At 43.0% G+C, this 18,832-nt stretch overlaps 1 long non-coding RNA gene across 1 annotated transcript; it reads left to right on the forward strand.

Annotated features, from left to right (window-relative positions):
- Nucleotides 1-6,627: 6,627 nt before the first annotated feature.
- Nucleotides 6,628-10,664, forward strand: LOC108393529 (uncharacterized). Its single transcript, XR_012125791.1, has 3 exons — nucleotides 6,628-7,057; nucleotides 7,151-7,386; nucleotides 10,288-10,664. It is a non-coding gene; the product is annotated as an uncharacterized lncRNA (long non-coding RNA).
- Nucleotides 10,665-18,832: the final 8,168 nt, after the last annotated feature.

Consider the following 18,832-nt stretch of genomic DNA (forward strand, 5'->3'; position numbering starts at 1 on the left):
CCCCGTGCCTCCCCCTCCCCGGCCCCCCCCGCCCTCCCGGCCCCCGGTCCCCGCCCGCCCCGCCCCGCCCGCGGAGGCCCCCAGACGGGCTCCGGGCCTGCGAGCCGCTCGGCCGAGGTGTGGCGCTGCGCAGAACCGGGCCGGGGGCCGGCGTGACAGCGCCGCCTCCCGGGACCGGATCCCACTGGCCGCGGCGGCGCGGCCCGGACTCGCGCGGGGGAAACGGCCTTGGCCCCCCGCGCTGTGTCCCCTGGGTCCCCGGGTCCCCCAGGCCTCGCCGCCGCCCCCCACTCGGCCGGCGCCCCCGCAGCCCCGCGCGCGTCTGCAAACTAGGAAGGAAAACGAAAGCCGCGGCCTATCTCCGATCTGAGAGTGGAAATCAGGGCGCTGGGAAGAAGGGACACCGCCCCGCTGGTCCCCTTTAGGAAAACAGCCTCTGAGAGGTCCCCCCGTAGGGAGATGAGTCAGTTCCTCCGCCAGGGTCAGAACGTGCCCAGCCAGATGCTTTTGTAGGGTCGCGGGGGCTGCTTGTGGGAAAGGAAACGCATTATTTTCCCTGTTAGTTTTTGACTCTCTGTTGGCCAAAAGGCCACTAAAATTAACTTTAGGAAGTTGAGTTTCCACTCAGAGGATCCTGATTACTTAACAAAGTAATCAGTTCTCGGCGCTGTTAATGAAATCATAAGGTGTGGGCAGAAACGCACAAGAGGTGAAGGTAAACATCGTTCCCTTAGCAAAGTGCTTATGAGCATGAGCGTCTGCAACCCTGAACTTACAAAAGAAAGGTACCCAAATAATGTGTTTTTCAGGGACAGAATCCTAAGAAACGCCGCAGACGAGGCCAGACCCAGACAACCCACTCCCGTCGGTTATCTGTCCTCGCTGTCATTTACCAAGGCAAGCCGTGGACTGGAAGTTAGGACTTCACAATTTTAAATCTTGTGTTTTCACTTCTTACTTATACTGTTGGCAATTCTGAAATGGATCAGACAAGTATTTATCATTCTTTCACTGAAGAGGAAATGCAGAGTTAGAGTTGACAGGGCAGGAAGTTGACAGTAATGCCTTAAACCCAGGTAGTCCAGTGCCAAGCTGGAGAGATTCTTGACCACTTGAACCAAAATGCACTAGGCTTCCTTCATGCATTAGGTTAGTAAGATTGCAAATTCAAATTCACCCTGGATGTTAGTAATATGCTTTATGGTCATACTTTTTTTTTTATCTTTTACAGATACGTGCTAAAAAATTTACAGTTTGAAATGATAGGATGGTTAAGATTTGTTTCAGAGCAATCCACTAGTGGGTAAAGAAGTGATATGGCTGGAGGTAGAGATAAAACAATACCAAACTTGAATTTATAATCATTGAAGATAGGTGGTCTATTGTACACCGCTTCTAATGAAAACAAAGCAAAAACCTCCGACCTTGTCAACTCCACCGCACCTGCAGTGTATTTCTGAACTGGTTCCTGTACTTGTTTGAACTTCTGACTAGCCAATCAACAGCTCAGACATTCCTAGGAAGTCTGCCTTTCATGCCTTCCTTCCTGTTCCTCTGCATCAGTATCTCGTTCTCTGTCTACCACATTATCTTGCAAAAAAATAAAAATCAAAACCTAGCTTCGTTCCAAAGAAAACTAAATCTGAGTAGAAAGATGTCTCCACTTTTCCTAATGCATTCACCTATTCATTGCCTATTTATTGGGAGGAGGCCGTGCAGAAAGATGAATTCTGTCAGGAGCATTCTCTCAAACTACTGCAGGGGTAAGGCAAAGTATCCTCTTAGCTTTCAAAAGAGTTTAAGTGATTGACTAAAATCCCAAGACACATTAGTGCTTCAGCTAGTTAACAAGACTGCGAAAGAAGGCTACAAGCACAAATTAATGACAGAGGTGGTCTTCAGTGGAGAATAAAATGGTACTGGATCATTTGGCTATGAAAACGAAATAAACGAATGTAAAAATTAAATGGCAAACTAGAAAAACGTTGCCATGTATATGACAAAAAACAGCCTTAACCTTTCAAAAGTTCTTACAAATTATTGGGGGGAGAAAGAAACTCCAAAGATAGCCCAGGGGAAAAAGAAACGGACTAAAGTTTTGGACAGGAAGTTTAATGGACAGGACCCTTAATGGACAATAAGTATAAAGGACGTAGCTTCATAATTATGCAAAAAATTGTGTTCCTAAAGATCAGAAACACACAGTTGTAAAAGGTAATTGTATGTGTGTGTGCATAAAAACAAGAACGAGAAAGGGAGAGAAAACTTGGGAATTGATCTCACAAACTATTTTTTAAAACCTTTTTGAAGAAATGATTAATGTGTATTAAAAGGCAATAACAAGTCATAAATAAATGGATAGACCATATTAATTAATGAAAGATTAAATACCAAAAAGATGACAATTCTCCACAAAGTAATAAAAATGCAAGTCTCAGCAAGATTTTTTAAAATAGATTTCAACAAGAATAAAGGGCCTAGAAGAGCTGAAAAACTTTTGAAAAAGGATGAAGTGGGGAGATTTATCCAATCAGACATGGATTCAGGGCCTCTGCTGGCCTTTGCCGATTTCCCATAGGGAGGAAAAAAATCCCAGTGAATTAGAAAAATGTGCCCCTCCTTCCAGGCAGACACAGCCCTGTGCCAGGGTGAACAAAGCAGAATTGAGATTTCAGACTCCACCCGTCCCTCCAGCAAGGTGTCCTTATGCCAGGCATAACTTGTAAAATATGTAAAGCTGTGTGTTAGTCTTACTATGACACTATAGAAATGAATGAGGATATTCATCCATTAAAGTCACAGTATTGCCCCCTTATTCGAGGACAGTGCTTTCCATTTCAGTCGCCCCGTCCCTTGGCGGGAATCCAGTGATAATAATGGACGTATTGTCAGACGGTCAGTCTAACCTCACATGTGTCACAATGCCTGCCTCCTCACCTCACTTCATCTTGCCCTGGGGTACTTTATCACCTCCCCTCATCACAGTAAGAAAACAGGTAAGTACAGCAGGATATTCTGAGACAGACAGGCACATTCACACTACATCGTTGCAACTGCTCTATTATTTGCTGTTTTTAACCTCTCACTGTGCCTGATACATTTTGTCATAGGTATGTGTGTATAGACAAACAACAGTATATACAGCTGACCCTTGAACAGTGTGGGATTTAAGGGTGCTGATGCCTCGTGCAGTCGAAAATCCTTACATACCTTTTGCCTCCCCAGAAACTTAACTGCTGATAACCTACTGTTGACTGGAAGCCTTGTCAATAACATGAACAGTCGACTAACACATATTTTGTATGTTATATGTATTATATACTGTATTTGTATAAGTAGCTAATGCAAAGAAAATGTTTTTTTCAAATTGTCACAAATCTCAAAAATTTTCCAATATTATTTATTTCTTAAAAAATCGGTGTATAAGTGGGTCCATGCAGTTCAAACCCATGTTGTTTGGGGGTCAGCTGTAGAATAATCGGTGCTGTCCTCATTTTCAGGTGCCCACTGGGGGTCTTGAAACATTTCCCCGCAGATGTGGGGGGATCTACCGTATTGTGCACCTGCTGTGTTGGAGCTCTGTTCTGTGTACCAGGGCCCAAAAAACCACAATCTCTATCCTGAAGTAACTCACACTCAAGTGCACCAGACAGTCAAACAGTTGTGAAGAATACAACACAGTAATTACTCTAACGGGGAAAAAGAAAGTCTAGGATGCTGAGCAAAGTCCTAAGGATTGAAGAAACCATTGAGCATATACACGGAAGGAAGAGAGGGATCCCTAGAACAGGAGGAATGAAAGAAGGAGAGACCCAGGGGGTACAGGAAGGTGGGGAGAGGGGACAAAGGGGAGAGTGGAGGCAAGTGTGTAAAAGGGGGAAGTGTTCACCAGCAAGGTCAAGAGAGGAAGAACTGAACAGTGGCCTTTGAATTGGGTAACACTGGGGCCCTTACTGAGAATGATTCTGCACCAGGGTGAGAGCTGAAGCCCAACTGGAGTGTGCCCACCGAGCTACAAATGGGAACAGAAACGTGTTTTATAAGTGGTGTCGTCAGGTATTTTTTGGATATTAATGCGGTGTTATCTTTTGCATTGTAAATATCTACTTCTTGGCTCTTATGAACTCTACGTGATAGTGTTACCTTTTCCCCAAAATTATTGTTTCTGTCCATGCACAAGCAGAAATCCTGCTAAAAAACATATTAAACTGCTACCAATTGTTGGAAACTGTATTTTTTTTTTTTTTTTTTGCAAACCAGAAAAAGAATCAAAAGAGAGAAATGTTGGTTGAGTCCCTTCCACCGCAAGGGTATATTATCACTGGCAACCAGAATATGGGCACTATAGAGCATAGCTCCTGACCCCCACGAGAACTTGGGGAAAAAAATCAAAGCATAAAATCAACAAAAGCAGCTGAGACCAAAAATAATACATTAAAATCATGGCAAAGAGGCACAACGGCACCCAGGCCAGCAATGCTATTTTTAAGTAGTTAAATGTATTGCTATAGCCATGAAAACGCAGGTGAAGAACAAAATAGGCAAACCAGAGTAATGCCCGTCCAGGAGACGCCATCATCAGGATAAACTGTGGCGGGAAACTGGTGCGAAAGCGACTGCACTTTCGGAGAGTCTGTCATGGCCACTGGATTTGGGACCGTCTGATGGAACTACCCAATTAGCAGGATGAAGAATGAATGAATGAAGGTATTCAACAATTCTTTACTGAGCATCTCTTCTGTGCCAGGCACTGGGGATATGAGCGTAAAGGTAGAGTTTACACTCTAGGGGTGTTGTAGTGCTGAGCAGTAAGAACTGTGATGTGGGATGTATAAGATACTGTAAGAATACATTTAAAAGGGGACCTTTTGGGAATAGGGAAGTAAGGTGAGAGGCGGCTTTTTCTCATTTGGAAAGCAAAGGCCTGGAGGTGACTGAAAGCAAGACAAGCATTCTAGAAATTCAACAATGTTCAGTATGTTAAGAGCCAAAAATGCGAACTGGCGATTTTTTGCAGGTTGGGCTCCTTGGGAAGCAGATTCGGAGACAGATCAGTATGTGGAAGGTTTATTATTCTTTACTACAGAATATGGAAGGGAGGGAACGAAGCAGAGAAGGCAGTCGGCTATCACACCATCCCCACAGAGACCTCAGCCAAACCCACCAGGAGCCCTGAAGCTGAGACGGCCCTTAGGTTGTTCCAAGCTGGGATAACACAACCGGCCTTTATTACTCCGAGTGGGCCATTCATTGAATAGATGCAATTCTGGGAATGGGGGTGGCATTGCTTTGTGTGAGAGGATTCTCTTCAGCTAAGGCAGTTTGGAAAAAGGATCACAGAGGAGGGCTGCCTGCCAAGACTAGACCTCATAGCTGGCAGAATAAGGCCTTTGGTCCTCGAGGCAGATCTGGTAGCTGAATTGTGCATGATTCCAAGAGAGGTGGGAGACGAAACTGGGAAGGTAAGCCAGGACCACATCGTGGAGGGCCTTGTAAGTTATGTTAGGGACTTTGAACTTTAAGAACAGCAGGGTGGCTACTCAGAGTTTTGCTTAAAGTGGTGATTTTTTGTTCTCAAGATATCACTGTGGAAGGGATACTCTTTGGGGGCAGGAAAAGCGACTGAAAGAAGTTTGTGTCTGGAGTCTCTTGAAGGAATCCAGGAGAGAGACGATAGTGATGAATGAGACAGTGGAGGTAGGGATGGAAATCAGATGGTAGATTTGCAAGAAATTTCAGTCGCAGAATGGATTGAACTTAGCTGTTAATTTGATGTGCAGGTGCAAAGGGGGAAGTATGAAACCTATAATTAAGTGACAGCGGTGCTATTCCCCAAGCCAAGAACCACCAGCAACCAAGCAAGGCCCAGTGGGGAGGGGGAGGCCTGTGGGCAACCAGGTCTGCCTTAGAGTCCTAGATGTTTATGTTTCTGCAGTGCGTACTAGTGGGGAGTGGCTACACACACAGCTCAGGTGCTAAGAGGAAAATGTGGGCTATAGATAGGTTGGCTTCCAACTTAAAAATAATGAGCAATCCAGAAGGAAAAATAACATCTCCCAGAGAAGCTATGAAGTAGGAAAAGAACACCTGGGACAAAAAAGGTAGAGTCCAAAAGCGGGGATAAAGCGTCAGCCAAAGAGCTGGGAGAACCCAGGGAGAGGGATCCGCGAGAGACCAAGGGGACAATAAGCCGGAGGGGAAAATGTGGCTCCACGCCTCACGGCGGGAGACTGGTGGCTCCCCTGCCAAGACCTATTCCAGGGAGCGCTGTGGGCTGGAGCCTGGCCTGGGATCAAGAGTCAGTGAATCCAACTCAGAGTTCACCTCTGGCCAAGAGAGTACACATCCCCCATGGCGCTGTTGGAGTAGCCTCAAGGCTGGGTGTTCGGTGTTGTCTTCCGATACAGAAAGTTTGAGCAAAAGGCCAAGAGGAGATAATCTGTCGAATGCACTCTAAGTGGAGGCTTGCATGCAATTGGAAGCGTAAATGCCAATGTTGGAATTAACGGCAGGAAGGTTCTGGAGTGACCTAAAGGGAGGAGGAAGGGGCACCGGAGGAGGCAGGGAGGCCTGTAGGTGGAGCAAATGGGAGAAAATTAACTAGGTACCCTGTTGCTGCTAAATATTTAAATTATCTGGTCACTTTCTGGTTACTGAGGGGAAAGGGAGAAGCCCTGATGACACAGTGGGTCGGCCCCCAGGTCAGACCTGAAATGGGCATTAGGACTACTTCAGCCTGGAGCATCCGAAGCCTTAGATTAGAGTCTCTGCGACTTTGACTTACGGCTTAGAAAGCAAAATGAAAAGACTTGTTCTAAAAATTAAGAGCTAAATTTGGATTCCTTCACAGTTAATTTACGCATGATAAAATGTTACCCACGCTGTGGTGTTGCCCACGCCAGACTGGGGGTCCAGGGAGGCTCCCAGCAGGCCAACAGCCATGTTCTGAAGCTGGAAGCCCTGCTCTGGGCACCTTCCGGCCCTCCGTGTTCTAAATGTGCGCGGGGTCCCCAGGACGTATACCATGTGTGCCTCCGAAGTATTCATTTGGCTTCTGGTAGGAACTAACGTTTATTTTTTTCTGCTCTTTATTGATTGGATTGTAAACATCATGATACTCCATGAGCTTTTCTTACTTCTGTATCCCCAGAGTTGAGTCAAATTTCTTAATTCATGAAGAGCGTTGATAAATATTGAGTGAATGGGGAATTGTCCCTCTCCCTGCCTTGGAAAAAGCAAGGTGACCGCTGCTGACCCCCCGAGGCTGCCATGGGTCCTGGCGACCATCGCCACTCTTCAAAGCAGCAGTAATGTCCCTTTATTATGGCCAAGAGCTGCTGACACCGAAGCTGCTGACGCCCCCTGCATGCAATACACGCCCCACAAGTGAGTGATTCTGGTGACACAGTGATTTCATTGTTTTTATTTACCTAATTTTTGCAGTCCTCTCACTTTATCTACCTCAGGGCAGAAGATGATCTACAGGACAGGTGCCCTGCTGTTCTCAGAAGCATCTCACCCTCCGCATTTTGTCCCATTGTCTTTGAAATAACCCTGTTACCTTAGCTCCTTTTCCCTCTTAGAATACCCATTCTTAAGCTTATTATATATGTGTATGTTTATTATATATAAGCTTATCACAGAAGTACATGCATACACATGTATTATATGTATGTAACATATATGGTATGTTTATTGCATAATATATAACCTAATTGAATATGTATTTCATATACTACACATTGTGTTATATACCATGTTATCTATTGATATATAATTATTACACTATATAATATTACATTATATAATTATATATAATGTGTATGCATCTAAGGTTTTGGTACGCTGGTTTGTACCTCCACTTCTCTGAGCTGTGTGTAGTAAACAGTGGGAGAAGTTTTGTGATTCACAGTAGTTCTCAGAAAAGGGCAGTTTCCAATCTGGCTGTTACCTGAAAACGGTGCCACATTGCACAGGATTCTTTTTATCTGTTTTGCTTCCTTTTTTGCAACATCAAACATGCCCATGATTGCAGCAGCTTCAGGCCCACTTCTGTGTGAAATAAGGAAGGGGAGGCTTGCTTCTACTTTCACTTTGAGTTTGTGTCATCACCTTTCCATACTTCAGCTCTGAAAATGAACCTATGTTCAAAACACACCCAGGTTCACTGATGTATGTACGCTTCTAGGCAGACGTCTTGCATCCCACCCAGAACTACACAAAACCAGGCCAATGTCTCTGCACTACTGGGTCGCTTACTCAGAAGTAAAGTAGACCCTCCTGCAGTGAAACATCCCACATGGCCATTTTAAAAGAATCTCTCAACCATGTCTTTAACCTTTGAGAAGTTACAGACAGTTTAAACATTAATCTTGCAGTCACCGGTTCAAATGCAAGTTGCCCGACCCTTAGCTAAAAATTCCCATTGTCCAAGGGCTGGGAAGATTCCGATGAATGCTCTACTGCTCGAGACAGCTGGATGAACCAACCTTTAGTATTCAGCTGAGTTAATATTCACAGCGTACAACAGAGTTGTAGCTTAAGATTTAAAGGAAGTTACAAACTTTGAGAGCAGACAGTGGATGCAAAAAGATAGCTCAGATCATTTATTGCATGAGCAAAATGGAAAAAGACTGAGCCTACACAGTAATCTCATAGCCAGGTAGAGTAAAATTAGTTTATCTGGTGGCATGCTTGAGGGTTCATGTAACTTGATAATTTCTCTAACACTTTGTTACATTTGAACTTTATCAGCATGAGTGAGTATTACTTGGGATCCATGATATGGACTGCTAAAGAGTTTATGTGGATGCTGAATTTTCTCTTTATTGTCCATTAATGGCATCCACCAGGTCCTCATGACACAGACCAACACTACACACAGGGGTCTAATACCCACCACCACGTGGCCTAATCTTCTGTGAGGGGACTGGGAGGCCAGAGATGTTTCCTGCATGTCCACCCCTGGTCCTTGAAAACCAGTAAGTTCACTTTGGTTGGGATCACTCACACAATTAGCAACTCGTTGATTTCAATTGTGTCACTGAGGTGGGAAGCTTAACTCTGAGGATAAGAGACAAGACTGAAGATTTAGTGAGAAATGCAACACTGACACAGGAAAAGCAGAGGTTTAGTCCAAAATTTCTCATCACTTCCTTAGTATGAGATCCATTTAAAACAAGAGTTTGAGGAAAGCACATCATTGTGATCTCTTACATTAATAAGTAGTGGGGAAAAACAGAGAAATCCTTCCTTATAACAAAGTCGTGGGCTTTAGACCCCTGTGCAAAACAATGGGAAGCCAAGGGTTTATAGAAAAGGAAGCAAAGAAAGTGCTAGGTTGGATTTCGAGATGAATGCTGCAAATATAATAATAGTATCAGAATATTATTTGCAACTGAGTTTTATTAAAAAGGAGCTGAATTAAAATGCTTAGCTTCTGATTAAGCCAAATCCAACGAATAGCCTGGGACTAAGGATGTAACAAAATATCTCAAAAAATAATATACTACTCACAAGGCTCATCTCTAGACAGCTGCCTAAAATACAGATTAACATTCACCTGGAAGATTATGAGTCCTCTGAAGACAGTTTTTAAAAAATGGATCCACTGGTGACATTAAAAAAAGACTTACAAGCCTCAAAAGTTATTCATCACACCCTTTGATGACATTAACAACAAAGAACATGGTTAAAATATATATCAGAATGATATCAGAAATGTGCTTTAAATGGTATTGGTAGTTGTTGCTCTTTATTAAGCCTGGCATGCTTCCAAGAAAACCTGTTCATGTCATTTGGCAAGGGCCATTTTTTAAGGCTGCATTAGCATAGATTACATTATTGAAGGACAAATACATCGGGAACAGAGCATGCTTGTATGAGTATATAGATTTCTTTTGATTGGTGTATATTACTATTGTAAAGTTTATCCTTAAAGAGAACGTACAAATTATTTATATTTTAGTGAATAATCTTCTAGAAACATTTAAGGAGTCAATGCTGGCAATTCCTACTCTCGTAATTAGGAAGCAATGCAGTAAGCATCACTCAAACACAAACTCATAAATTTGGGACTAGAAAGATGCACCCTGCACATGGGCACTAATTCATGGGGAAACTTCAGACGCGTTCCTATTCCCTTAAACAAGTTTGTTGATGACATAAATTTCTATAGTGTACCTCCCTTGTTCTCGGTATTGTGATAAGTGCTAAAGATTCAAAAAAAGAAAAAAAGCATGAACTCTGCTTGCAAGGAACTCAGAATCTCTTGTTATTTGCCATCAGGAGCATCCCTCGGTGCCTGCGGAGGCAAACAGGTATCGTTATTTGGCATCCCTTCGGAAATGTTGGGCAGAGCACAAGACAAACAACAAAAAAGCAACTATTTGAAAGATCTTCATTATTTACAGGGTAATATATTTATAAATCTAGCAAATGTAAGCAATTACAAATCTTTCAGAATGAGTCAGAGTTTACTAAAGCGATAGAATGCAAGCTTTGTGTTAAACTAATAGTTTGCAATATAACAACTGTCAGGTTTGTAAACAGAATAGGAAAACAGAGTTTACCTAAACAGCAACAAAAACAATAAATTAAAAAAATTAAAATCCTAGGGATTGCCCTAACAAGGTATGTGTGCAGGTCTATTAAACAAGCAAATACACACACACACAGAAAACACCCTTAAAATTATTTAGATACATGATGAAATGGGAATAAATGGATATTCCATGCTTCTGGATGAAAAAAGATCTATAAAGATGTTAATTCATTGCAAACTAATTAAAAAATTTAACACGATCCCAATCAAGCTGTGGTTTTATTATCTTAAGTAGAATTAAACAGGATGTTTCCAAAAGTTCATCTTGAAAATCAAGTTTGTTAAAAAACTAAGAAAATTTCGAAAAAAAAGAAATTGTGGAAGATTGTCCCTGTTAGACTTTAAGCATATTATAAATAATAAATAAAATAATAGAAGAGTAGTCATAATATTGTTTAACAATGAAGCAGAATTGATGGATCTAAAACAGCTTGGTGTATATACAGCTTGTAGTGCTCAGGGAAACACCACGGATCGGTAGGGAAGAAACTGATGATTAAATAGTTCTGAAGAAACTCAAATTATTGGTGGAGGGTATCAACCTTATCTTTCACGTGACAGTATGCATCACGATAAATTCCAGATGGATCATGGGACTAAATATAAAAACTAAAAATGTGAAACAGTTCTATGAATATAAAAATTTTTAAGACTTCAGTCAAAGGGAATATTACATTTAATTGAGTTCAGAAATTTTTTTAATCCTGTGCATAAAAGTACACTAAAATTTTATTTGGCAAAAGACAGATAGGGAATACATTTGTAAATTATATGGTGGGTAAAAGGTTAATATCCTTTCTTCTTTCCGTTTCTCCCTTCTTTCTTTCAAGAAACGTGTGTTAGTTCTGGCTGACGCTGTGTAGGGGGGCCTGGAGATACAATGGCGAACTGTGTAGATTCAGCCCCCCTTGCTTGCTAAAAACCTACCTTAAACCCCTCACTCTAATCAGGACATAATATCATTAACTTCCACTCTGTGATATATTAGTAAGCTAAATGCATTTTATAAATAGCTTGTTAGAGACTTACTGTAAGAAATGTTTTTCAACACTTCAGTATAAATGAACCTCCATAGGTACTGGAGAAAAGGCTGCCCCCTGGTGGTTGCAGATTGGGGATTGAAGAAAAGCCGGACTCCACGGCCCAGGCAAGATGTCCAGCCCTGTGTGGGGACTCGGGTTCTCCTGCTCACAGCCAGCCAGGGGCAAGGGTCACTTGGACAAGTGCCCTGTAAGGATGCAAGGCAGCACAGGGCTGGGGGCACACAGCCTGGACTGAGGAGGCTGGGAGGACAGCTGGGAGAGGCGGCAATGAAACTGAGAACTGAAAAACGAGCACAATCTACACGTGAAGACAGAGCAGCACATGTGCTAGAGCGAGGTCCTCATTTTTCAAAGAACTCTCGCAATAAAGAAAAAATAGGCATCACCGAGTAAAATTAGGCAAAATAACTAAAAACTCGTAGAATATTAATCAAAAAACATGAAAAACTGCTCATCCTCCCGTGTAATCAAAGAAATGCAAATCGAACTAGCACCTGGGATATCAATTTTCTCCTACAGACTTGAGAATACTTGAGAGTTTGTATTAAAAACCCTGGAAGAACTCATACCCTTTATCCACGCACTTTCATTGTTAAGATTCTAATGTCAGTAACAGTAATAATAAAAACACAAATATCTAAGTGTAAGGTCACTCATTGTCAAACATTACATATGCCATCAACTGAGAAGTGGCTAAACAAAAGTGATATACCCAACAGAAAATACCTAAAACGTGCTACACCATGGACGATCCTTGAAAACATTACGCTAAATGAGAGAAGCTGGCTTAAAAGGCCAAACGGAGCAGTACTGGTTCCTAGGGTTGGGAGTGGGGAAGGAATGGGGTGGGTGGGATGTCTTTTAAGATGATGAAGATTTCCTAAAATTGTGGTGATGGTTGCACATATTTATAAATATACTAAAAAACACTAAATGCACACTTTAAATGGATCAATTATATTTTAATACAGATTTTTTAAAAAATAGTATACATGATGGGAAGGAAGAAAAAGAAGAAAAAGCTGATGTCCAAAAATTTTTCAATTTTTCAATTTACAAATACAAAAATATGCACTATTGGAGTGATATATGTGAAACAGTGCACAACGAGAGGTTAATGTGGGGGACAAGCACTGCCAGCTGGCAACCTCTGTCCCAGAATACCCGGGCGTCCCCATGGCCCCCTCCCCCGATGGTATGCTCTGTCTGCGGCATGTTAAGGGCCTGGGGCTGGCCAAGCTCAGCCCCGCCTTATTGATGAAAACATCTTGTTGTGAAGGAACCAGACCACCCTGACGAAGGTTTTGTTCCTTGGGGTGCTGGTCACACAAGAATGATCCTTTCTAGCAAAATGTCTAGCATAGTCATAGATCACATGCCCTTTTTAGCACGCACGTGGTCCCGGGCCCCTGACCCCACATAAGCAGTTCCCTCCCTGTCCACAATGGCATGTGTGACCTCATCCAGCCCCTGCCCCTGGCCTCCCTGAACATCAGTCTCAGTAAACCCTCAAGGGTCCTACTTCATCTCAGGGTCTTTCTATCAACTTTCTAGCACTTCCCCATCCCCACTTGGGCAGGTGATGGGACTTGTGGTTACTTTATGTGCAGAAACAGCATCATTTACATCTGCCTACATCTATCTACATAACGCTGGCAGTGTCTAGCTATTTCTGGATGTTGGCATTTGTGGGTGATTTGTATCCTCTTTCTCTCTTTTGTTAATTAAAACTCTTCGGTAGTCTCAGCATCTGATTATATTTACAATGAAAGGAAATGACACAGTAGGAAAAAAAAAAGATTGACATTAAATGCCCTAAACTAAACTTCCAAACAGAACCTGGAAGCTAGAATATTGAAAGTAGTTCACTGGGTTTCTTTTTTGTTTGTTCCCTTTTTTAAGAATGTGTGTAATATTTTATGCCATTAACTTTATGCCCTACACTTCCTGTGGCGAGCCACAAGCTATTTAAAACATTTTTTCCTCTCATGTTAGTCATTCAGAAGAAAAAGCAAGCTGTTCAGAAATGATATACATCTCTGAACACCCCATGGGCATATGTCCTCAATGTCTACCTTCCCTTACCCCCCCCCATGAATGGTGTCACCTCAGAGCACTCTGACCTGATGTCTCACCTGCTGCCAAAAACTCTCTCAGACCACCGACAACACAGACCAATGAGAGGAGATGGGCTCTGGGGTCATACAAACCTGAATTCAAACCCCAGCAAGTTATTCAACCTCTCTGAACTTCAGTTTTACCTCATGCAGTTCTGGAGAGATCACATGACATAACATGTACAAAACACCTGGTACATTATCATTAAAAATGGTAATATTATTAACATTACTGGCCAATCAGCAGCATTTGATGTTGTTAACTACTCTTGGTGTCTTGAAACAATCTATCCTTCAGGCATCTGGGAATCTGTCCTCTCTGAGCATTCCCCCACTTTTCTAGAAGATTCTTGGTCTGTTTTATAAGTTCATCATCATTTGTTCAAATCTCCAGTGTTGGTATTTCCTCACTGAATACCACTGAAAGGGGCTTTATTCTTGGCATTCTTCCCTTCTCACGTGAGATCAGTGGTTCTCAGTCTGTGTGTGCAGGGGAAACGGATGGAAAGGAGATGAAGGGGCTTCTGAGAACTATCAGGGGAGCTTTGTTAAACTGCACACCTTGCATCCCTGACCTGCAGGAGATTCTAATATATCCTCCTTGGGGGCATGATGCTCTGTTTTAGCTTTTTGTGATAACCAGACTTTTTGGATTTATAAAACTTTGTGTTTAGTATTTCTTTGCTATTATGGCACACACACAAAAGCACATCTGAAAACGGTGGGTGTCGAGCAGAGAGTGAACCCTTCTCTTCCTTTCCCAACATTCCTTTCTTGGGTCATAAAAGTTGGTGCTTTCACCGACCGTTCTGACTTCTCAGGCAGGGCTAGAGGTTTTCATTCTCTATGGAGCCTCGCTTGAGGAGGTTGTGGGGAGGAAGCTGCCATTATTGTCTCCACCCATTTTTAGCTCCTTCCCAGGAGGAACATGACTGGGAAAATTGGTGAGAGACTGATATGCATTGGCCCATGTTTCTCTAATAACCAAGTTAGTATATTAAAGATTATTGCCTGTAAATAATCTTATTACTTGGAGCTAATTCTTTCTCTCACTCTCTTTTCTCGGCTCTTGTGTACCTATGCATGCACACATGTGCACACACGTGTGCACACACACACACATCTTTGCAATACTATGAGCGTTCTAGCCTGTTATGAGTTAGTAAATGCCACTTGCCATACCCGCTATGAGAAACCTCTAATTCTCCCTGTTCTCTGCCTTTGCCAGGAAGTTTACATCCAAACTGTGCTGGGAGTTAGGGGACCCAGCACCATTCTCCTATGTAGGAATAGTGTGTGACCCAGCTGACGTCCAGTCCCTTTGCTCGAAATCCCTGTGTGCCTGCGGAACAGTCCAGTTCCGAGAGGAGAAGCCAGGGAGCAGCCCTCGGCAGAGCAAAAATAAGATTGAAACATCAGATTGTATGTGTTTCTTTTCATTAAGACAATATAACTTCCTCCTTATGAGTTGTCTTTAGGTAACTGAAGACTATATATAGAACATTAAAACTCTCACTAGCATCCCTAATTGAGAAGAATTCACTTTTGACCACAAAAGCTGCATGATGCAGTGTTTTTCAAATGTGGCTGACAATCCAGTAGGGTGTCAATCAATTAGATGACTGTAAGGATTTTTTTTTTAATGAAATAGAAAAGAATAGAAAATTTCAGACTGCACTGGCGTCTGGGCAGGGGAGGGGCAGGATTTAAAAATCTCAGTGTGGCTAACAGTCCTAACCATGTATGACTTGGAGGCAGGATGGCAGGGATTCGAATCAGCTCTGTGACTGCACGATGCATCCCGGGTTACTGCTTACCTCTTAGTGTACTCTGCTGACTTTTTCCTTGTGCACGACCCTGGGGGTTAAAGGCATGGGTCTTGGAGTTCAAATCCAAGGCAAGCTACTTTTCCTCTCTGACTCTCATTGGTGGAGATAATGACTGCACCTACCTCACAGCGTTTGTTAGAGGCCGAATCGTGCCCCCGACCCCAGATACAGGTGTGGAAGCTCTGGTCCCCAGTACCACAGAATGTCACGGTATCTGGAGATAAGATCTTTAGGAGGCAATTAAGTTAAAGTGGGGTGATCAGGGTGCCCTGATCCACTCTGGCTGGTGTCTTTATGAGAGGAAATGAGGGCACACACGGAGACACCAGGGATATGAGCGCAGAGGGAGGACCATGTGGGGAGCAGGAAGGTGGCCATCAGCAAGCCAGGGAGAGAGACTCCAGGAGGACATCTGTCCGACTTTGATCTCAGACGTTTACCTCCCAGAACTGCGAGAAAATAAACGTGTACTGTTGAAGCCACCCAGGCTGTGGTATTTTGTTACACAGCACTAATCAGAGTCATGCTGAAGGTCAGAAGCTAATATGTAAAGTGACTGGCACTGAGTCTCCATTGTTACTGTTTGCCCCAAAGTCAAGTTCTCTATATCTTCAATTCTTACAGCTTACTTCCTTCTTATAGATAATTATACTTACTTACTCTTTGCCCTTTTGGCTAATGTATGAGCCCCCAGAAAGGAGATAGAAAAGAGAAAATGTTTGGAATGTATTAAGGGCTCACTAAATATCTACTGAGTTGATGAAGGTCTCATGACCAATGTTGGTGGTCTGCCAAATTACTTGCTAAAATGGGCCAATTTCTTCTTTCACACCCATCTCTGGATTCATGTCCCATATATTTTTAAAAACACATGTGAGGATTTAATGCAAATTACAGATCTAAATCTTATTTTTCTACTTACAAAAAGAGGTTGCAAGAGGAACAAAGGGAACAGTGACAGAGTATGGTGACCGAGCTTTGGTAACCACAGAACACACATCGGGGGTGGGGCGTCAAGAATGGCTCACAGAGGTGGAGACACTTGGGCTGTAGGGGCCCCTCCCATTCTTGGGTGCAGACAGTTTTTACCTCTACAACAGGAGAGCATTCCAGACAGGATGAAGCAGGGTCAAAGTCACCCACGGAAAATTCCCAGTCCCGCTCCAGAAACACAGGCGCCATGCATCTACTTATGTCCAGGTCCTAGAGCTTCCGTGAGAGGACATGATCCTGTGTGTGGCTGAGGTCCTCCAGAGATTCCGCTGAGATTTATATTCTCAAGTATGAATTTGGAAGATGAAAAGGCACTTGTCTGAAGCAGGAGCTCTGTTCCCTCTGTTTTCTACTTGAGGACATTGTGGAGCCCAAGAGGTACAAGCACAGTCCCTTTGGCCTGGGTTTGCAGCCGGGCGCTGAAGTCCTGGGTAAGGTTCAGCAGGGACAAAGCAATGTGACCTACTGAGGTAAAACAAGCCAAACACACTACTAATAAGGTAGTGATCTGACTCATCCCTTAGGGAAGACAGGAGGCCTTGGAAATATCAGTGTAGGGTGTTGAAAGAATCCGTTTGGTCCAAAGAATTAATAAAATGCCAGTCATTTTTAGGAGGGAAGCACATTGTGAAACAGGAAGCTTGCCTTGTTTAATTTCTTTACCAGGCTTCTTGTGTCTGAGGCAGTGAACAGAAGTTATGGGTCAAGAAACCATCAAGATGACTTAACAAATCTGGAGAAGGTGAGAGAACACATAAGTAGAGCAAGATAGGAGGTAGTGTAGCTGTTAGGCGAGAAAATGCCTGTGACTGTTTAGTCTGAAGACATGAAAGAAGGAGGAGCGGAAGCCCACAGCATGATGCCAGGCCCACACAGGCACACGCAGACTTCCTCACCGGATCACTGAGTGTTAGAAGGGAGGGGGCAGACTTGACGGGACCTCGGGACTGCGTGGAATGCAGAGGTCATGCTAATCTAGCCCCTTTATTAAAAACTAGGAAATTGAAGCCGAGAGAAGTGAGGTGACTTTCTCAAGGACACCCTGCTGGTCATAGAAATGCTGAAACTAGGCCTTATTTCTCTATCCAGCCACCTCTTCTGACTCTTTTTAGAGGCCCATGTGGCACCCTGGCTGGCAGACGATGCTTACCCTGGGATCCCTCCCCGGCCTGTTCAACACATGCTCTTTTTGCAGTCCTGAGTCAGACTGCAGCAATTTATTGTGTCTGAGGAAGTGGCTTATTCCAAGGTGAAAAGAGCAGTAACTGTGGATTTCTGCTGGGCACTCTTGAAGAGAAAAAGTCCTAAATCAAGGAGTCCAATGTTTATATCACCACTCTTGTGATGTGAGAGATAATGAGAGCTGTCCAGGACTTTCTAAAACTATACAACCTAGGTACCAACTGAGTCATGTTAAAAAACAGGGCAACAGGCTCAAAATGGGGTCACTTATGCTAAGGCCATGACACCAAAATGAGATTTAGAGTTTTATCTCTTCCAGAAATGGAACCTTAAACCATTCAGTCCGAAATCACCTGGTCAGCATTAGTAAGGTAATCTGCCTGATAGACCCCTGCCATCACCTAAATGAAAGCAACCTTTCAATAACCAATCTACTTTCTGGCTCAGGACAATTTCCTTGTTCTTCTTGCTTCTGCCTATAAAATCTCTTGCTTTCTATAGCTTTTCAGAGCTCCTTTCTATTCACTAGATTGGATGCTGCCTGATTCATGAATTACTGAATAAAATTAGATCTTTAAAATTTACTCAGTTGAATTTTTTTAATTTTGGTGGCAGCAGTGGGATCTGAAAGTTCAGAGACAAAGAGAAGCAGAAGTGCAAGTACCTGCTGAACCCTTTGAACCATTTTGAAGAGTAGTGGGTAAATCGTCTAAAATCTGAGTTCCATTTTTTGTATCCACACTCTCTACTCTTATTGGCTGTCCAGTCTCAGGTAAACACTGTGCTAGACTGACAGGAGGCTCTAAACAGGGTACCAGTCCTTAGCCCTTGGTTACGATATGGTCACAGGCCAGGGCTTAGTGGGTCAGCTTGAGCTGGCAGATGATTCCACCCGGAACTCTAGTTCCTAGCCCTTGGCCAGTCCACAGTATCATGTCTTTGGTTACAATAGTATCTACATTTTGGTTTCTTCAGTTACTGTTTGTTTCCACTGATGTGCATATGAGGTGAAGGAAAAATAGATCTATTGTTAATGGGAATCTCAGAAGCCAACACTGCAAAACT

This window comes from Manis javanica, chromosome 15 (genome assembly GCF_040802235.1).
Source record: "Manis javanica isolate MJ-LG chromosome 15, MJ_LKY, whole genome shotgun sequence".
In the NCBI taxonomy this organism is placed as follows: Eukaryota; Metazoa; Chordata; class Mammalia; order Pholidota; family Manidae; genus Manis; species Manis javanica.